At 35.4% G+C, this 5,872-nt stretch overlaps 1 long non-coding RNA gene across 1 annotated transcript in view; it reads right to left on the reverse strand.

Annotated features, from left to right (window-relative positions):
- Nucleotides 1-1,217: 1,217 nt before the first annotated feature.
- LOC116071370 overlaps nucleotides 1,218-5,872 on the reverse strand; it is a 42,338-nt gene continuing 37,683 nt past the window's right edge. The window contains exon 3 of the long non-coding RNA XR_004110851.1: nucleotides 1,218-1,342. This is a non-coding gene — a long non-coding RNA (uncharacterized LOC116071370). The remainder of the gene's footprint in view (nucleotides 1,343-5,872) is intronic.

Genomic DNA, 5,872 nt, shown 5'->3' on the forward strand with positions numbered 1-5,872 from the left:
TTTGTTTGTTTGTTTGTTTGAAAGCCTCTTTAATTGTGACCAGTAGTGGGAAAAGCCAAGTGTCCAGGCTAAAGAGTAGAGCTCTGGTTTTGCAGATGATATATTAAATGCTAAGCCAGTGTCTCTCGGTATTATAGCAACTTCCCCATTATAGAACGTATTGAACTGTTGTAGTAGCAGGATCTCTTCGGATGACAAAATCAGGCAAGGGCGATTTTTTTAATGGCAGTTTAGATCTGATTTCTGGAGGCTAGAGGAATATCTCAGTGATTAAGAGCATAGGCTGCTCTTCCAGAGAATCAAGCCACAGTTCCTAACACCCACATGGCAGCTCACAACCAACTATAAACTCCCATCTCCAGGTTATCTGCCATCCTATTCTGTACTACATGCCTGTGGTACGCTAATATCCATGCAGGTAAAGTTCCCGTGCATATAAAAATGAAAACAAAAGTAAAAATAAAATTAAAAATAAAGATTAGATCTGATTTATGTTCAGCTCATACATGTTATTATCCTTATCAACCTTAACACGTCAATGTTCTCAAAAAGAGAGAGTTAGGTTGAACATGTTATCTTCTGTTGCAACATTTAGTATACACACGGTTGGGTCTGTCTGTCCAGGAATCCATGTTTTCATCTACTGGACCACATCAACAGAGGTAAAACAGTGGTCTACAAGCTCATACATTTTAATGTTCAGTTATATGAAAAGAAACTCCAAAATGTTGATATGCTTTCTGATTGTGAATTAAATAAATTTACCTGTTACTGATTGCTTTTGTTTGTTGTGTTTCATTCTCTTATTAGCACATATTATTTGTATAACATAATGGGTGTTTCATTGTCGCACTTGGCTGTGTCCATAGCTTCTATTTTCACTCTATTTTTCTCCTATAGTAGTTTTATAGTTTTCTGCCTTACACTTAAGCCTTCAGTCTATCTTGAATAGCCTGTTCTACAAGGTCAGGGTGGGAGTGTTTTAAAGGTATTGTTTTCCTGAGTTTTGGTATGTAATCATTTTCATCTGCCATGCCCTATCTTAGTTATATTATTTATTGTTCTTTACTTTTTACACACTTAAATTAAATTTAGATATTCACATTTTGCTGCATTTCATACATAGTGAAAATTTCATATGGCATTTTTATTACTTATTTGAGATTTTGTTGCATTCATACAATGTACTTTGATCTCATTTGTAACCCCATCCTGTACCTCCTCTCAGAACTATCCTTGATTCCTCTCATGTTGTCCTTGATGATTGAGTGTTCCACTGAGGTCATTTGTGCTGCCCATATATACACACAAGTATGGAGCCACTCGCTGGAGCAAGGACGGCCTGCCATCATAGAAATCCAAGTATAAATTGGAGGGAAATGATATACTTGTACTCTTAAATAAACTGAATTCTTAAAGTTGTATTTGTTTCAAGGAAACTTTATTACTTAAAAAAATGCACACAGTTCTAAACTAATCATGCTTATCCAATCGGTAAATCCAATCAACATTGCAATTAGCATCACTTTAATTATTTCTAAATAGAGGTCCTGAGTATTATGTAATGTTATTCATGTCATTATCTAAAAGACACTGGATAAATCCTTTGTCATAAAATAATGCTACATGCCAAAAATAAGTATGAATGACCACCATACCAAATGCAAAGTGAGTGGCATGCTTAAATGTAATTATTCTAAGAGTGGATATCTAAGTCTGACTTAATAAAATGAGTGTGTTATTTAAAAGATGTACTTGTGCATTTATGGTTATCAAAATTAAGTACTGTAGGCTTCTTTTAACAAAGTAAAAGTTAATGGCTTCCTTGAAGTAAGTATAACATGATTCACTATCAATAAAGTGCCCTTTGGTGTGGACCATTTATAAGCCAGAATAAGGAGCTATCATGATTTCTCAATAACTTTTTTTTTTTTAGATGACTGAAGTATCATTAAAGAGAAATTATACACCTTTGAAATTTACAAATCTGTCAAATTGGGACCTTGCCAATTTAATACATATTTGAATATATTTAATTTCTATTAGAATTTATTAATTATATGTGATAATGGCTTCTTGTGACAGTTTTATACATGTATGCCGTATTTTGATCATATTCCACCCACATTAGCCTCTTTTGTCCATCTTTCTGATAATAGATTCTTGATGTTCTTTTGGCTTGTTCTTTTGCATAGTAAACTAATTTTTTATTTCAAATTAATAATAGTGAGCAAATCTGGATCTGAACTTGTCAGTTAAAGGCATCTCACCTTCTTGAAGTTTCAGCAATTTCCATAATTACATAATTTGTGTTTTTTTAATTTCAGATTATGCTGCATTTGTGCTTTTATGTTTGTAATTGCTAGAGCTGGGTAGTTTAGTTGACCTTATTTTCTGTTCTCACTTTGAAAACCATAAGACTCTGTGGCACCTCCTTCCCTTCCTTAGCTCATAGGCTACCAGCTTTTCATCACAAGAGGTTTTTCTTGCTAATTAGCACAAAACAACAGACTTTTCACTTCATTTTGACTTTGTAAATTTTACACAATTTTTTTGTTATTTTAAATCACCATTTAAGTTAAAGGTGGTTATAATTTTATTTATCAGAATATTAAAACACAGTTGAAAGTGTAGGTAATTCAGTGAAGTAAATTCATATAGAGTATGATGATTACAGACTTTCCTTCAAATTTAGTTCAGTCTTTAATAAGAATTGTTTTTATAAGTCAAGGTGGTTCACCATAATATATACTATTAACCTGTTTGATAAATAAAATAGAAATAAGTATAAATGTGAGTAAAACATATCTTATTTAAATAAGATATATTTTAAAATAAAAATAAAATCAAGTTTTAATGTTAAATAGACAAACAAGTCCCAGATTTTCTCCACCTCAGAAACCTTTAATCCCACAGCATTAAGAAATCCACGCAGTGCTGATTTCCATGAGATGCATGTAGAGTTTTCAAGTAGTGACCAGTTATGACCACCTGGGGGTTAGGCCCTTAGCTGTGGAGGATTGCTCCACGTGGGAGAGCTTCGTACCTCTGTGCCATCCTGCAAGTCTTCACCAGGTAAATAAAATCTAGGCCAACATCTGGACTTAGTAAACTATACCATAGAGAGGGCTCAGCAGATAAGGTACGTGTCACAAAGCCTGAAGGTAGGAGTTCTACACGTGATCTATGTGGTGGAAGGAGAGAACATACGGTCTTCTCATATTCTCCTGGACGAATTTGTAACTCTGCACAGTGTATACACATCTAGACATAAAAATGTTTTTCCTACTTGTGTACATTATAAATATGGACTTCGTCCTCCTAATAAACTTAAATGTAGGTGGTATTATTAGCTGGTTTACAGATGGAGAGGCAAAGAGAGTTTCTTTTTTTTTTTTTTAAGATTTATTTTACGTGTATGAGTACACTGTAGCTGTACAGATGGCTGTGAGCCAACATGTGTGTGTGGCTGCTCTCCGGCCTGGCCTGCTCGCTCAGGCCCTCTCGTTCTGGCGTAATTCACCCTAGCTGTCTTCAGATGCACCAGAAGAGGGCGTCCGATCTCATTATGGATTGTTGTGAGCCACAATGTGGTTTCTGGGATCCGAACTCAGGACCTTCAGAAGAGCAGTAAGTGCTCTTACCCGCTGAACCATCTTGCCAGCCCCAGAGAGTTTCTTATTCAACTAGTAGGTTCCTTGAACCAGTATCTTACTAGTTGACAATGTGAGAAACAACAATCTTAAGAAAATTGGAGGGATTGCTCAGAGGTCAAGAGCAATGGCTGCTCTTGCAGAGGACCTGGGTTCAGTGCCCAGTACCCACATGGTGGTTCATAACCACCTGTCACTCCAGGCACCCTGGGCCCTTGTCTGATCTCTGTGGGCACTGGATACCCACATTGTTCACATACACATATGCAGCAGAAAAATCACTCATACATATTAAAAGTAGAAATGAATAAATCTTCAAAATAACAAAGTAGAGTGAATCCGGTGGTATCAAAATGATGAGCTCCACTGGGCACATGAAGAAATTCAACCAGAAAGCACGTTAACTGTTCCGCTCAGTCGAACTGAGATGGCTAAGAACACAACTAATCCTCACACCCACACTCAAAGACTGACTCTGGTTGCTGTCTCAAACATGCTTCCGTTTATAACATCCTTTCAAGGTTCTGCAACTATAATCAATGCACAAAAAATTACAAATTCTCAAATTCACTTTCTAAAATATAACTTATTCAAGTTAAATTTTAACAGGTGGGTGGATTTTTATAAAAGCATAATGAAAACTCTAAGATTTAAATTACTCCATAAGAAAAACTAACTGGTCGTACTAAAAACAAACCTTTATGTGCAATGTATAACTAAGGAAAATAGTTGCAGTCTTGTTTGCTTTTTGCTATATCAGTGGAGTATTTATTAAATGTCTATTTTAGCCAGGATTCTGAGTGACAGATGACTAACCCTGACACGCAGAGGAGAAGACCATGAATTCAAGTTACTTAATCATCCAAAGGATCCAATCAGATTCTATGTTTTTAATCTTAGAAAAGAAAGTGAAAAGGATAATGAAGGAACCAAGTATGTCCCTTATCTAGTTCCAGAACAATAAAAAAATATAATAACTGAAATTTCAGTAGGAATATTCTATATTGGTTCCTGGTAGTAATTTTAAGTTTTAAGAAAATTATATGGGGGTATTATAGACTCAATATTATTATATTCAAGTCATTCACTGGTAAAGTAATATTGATATCTCCAAAGGTATTGAAAATCAGATGCAACATAAAAGTTCTACATAGGCCATGTATGTTATAAAGTCTATTATTTGGTCTAACCAAAGTTGACTTGGTAATTACACTTAAATCACAAATAGTCAATTACATTTGGCTACTACTGTCATTAAGACAGATAAATACACAGGGCTAATTGTCACTGTAAGAGCCTTCTGCTGTACTCATGACTGTGAGGGAAGGTCAACCTCGATAGCTCAGTATTGTATCCCTGTAAGAGAGCTGCAATGTTTACATATTAGACTGCTGGTATGCTCTGTGGTATCCCAGACAAAGCCAATCTCATGAAGCCTCATTATACTTCCACCTCAGACTTCTATAGCGGTAGACTCTTCGGCTTAGGTATTTGGTGTGCAGTCTCAGTCAATGCTTTTTGAACCCATCATAAGATATGGATCCAACGTAACTCCTTTGTGTGCGGATAAGCATCATTTGATAAACATTACCCTTGCCCCCACTGAAAGGCTTTGCCATCTGCTGTGATCATTTGACCATGTGCACAAGGGGTTATTTTCTCTTCCATAGTATTTGTATGTGTGTCCCTGTGCCTTAACCACAGTTATGATTACTGTCATTTTATTATATATTTAAGTCAAGAAATATACTTCTAATTTAATGTTTTTTCTCTGAGATTATTTTGGCTATTCTGAAACCCTTGTGTTTCATATGAATTTTAGTGTGGATTATTTTATATTTGCAAAAATAGTGTCATTTTGGATTTTATGGGGCTCTGCAAACCACTCAGAATGGTAATGACATTTGACAGTATTCACTTTTTCATTTAGCAATCACTAATGTCTCTCCATTGTTTCTGTCTTCTTTAATTTATTTTTCAGATTGACAAGGTGTAACTCTTTTGTTTCCTTGGTAAATTTGTTCTAAGTATTTTATTTTTCACTTTTTACAGTATCATAGATGCATAAAATATATGGTGACTGTCTTCCATTATCCTCTCTTATCACCTTTCACCCTTGATGAACCAACTTCCCACCTTGCTCCATCCTACCTCTCTCTCTCTTTCTCTGTTTCTCTCTCTCTCTCTCTCTCTCTCTCTCTCTCTCTCTCTCTCTCTCT

The sequence above is a fragment of the Mastomys coucha genome, unplaced genomic scaffold (genome assembly GCF_008632895.1).
Source record: "Mastomys coucha isolate ucsf_1 unplaced genomic scaffold, UCSF_Mcou_1 pScaffold22, whole genome shotgun sequence".
Taxonomy (NCBI): Eukaryota; Metazoa; Chordata; class Mammalia; order Rodentia; family Muridae; genus Mastomys; species Mastomys coucha.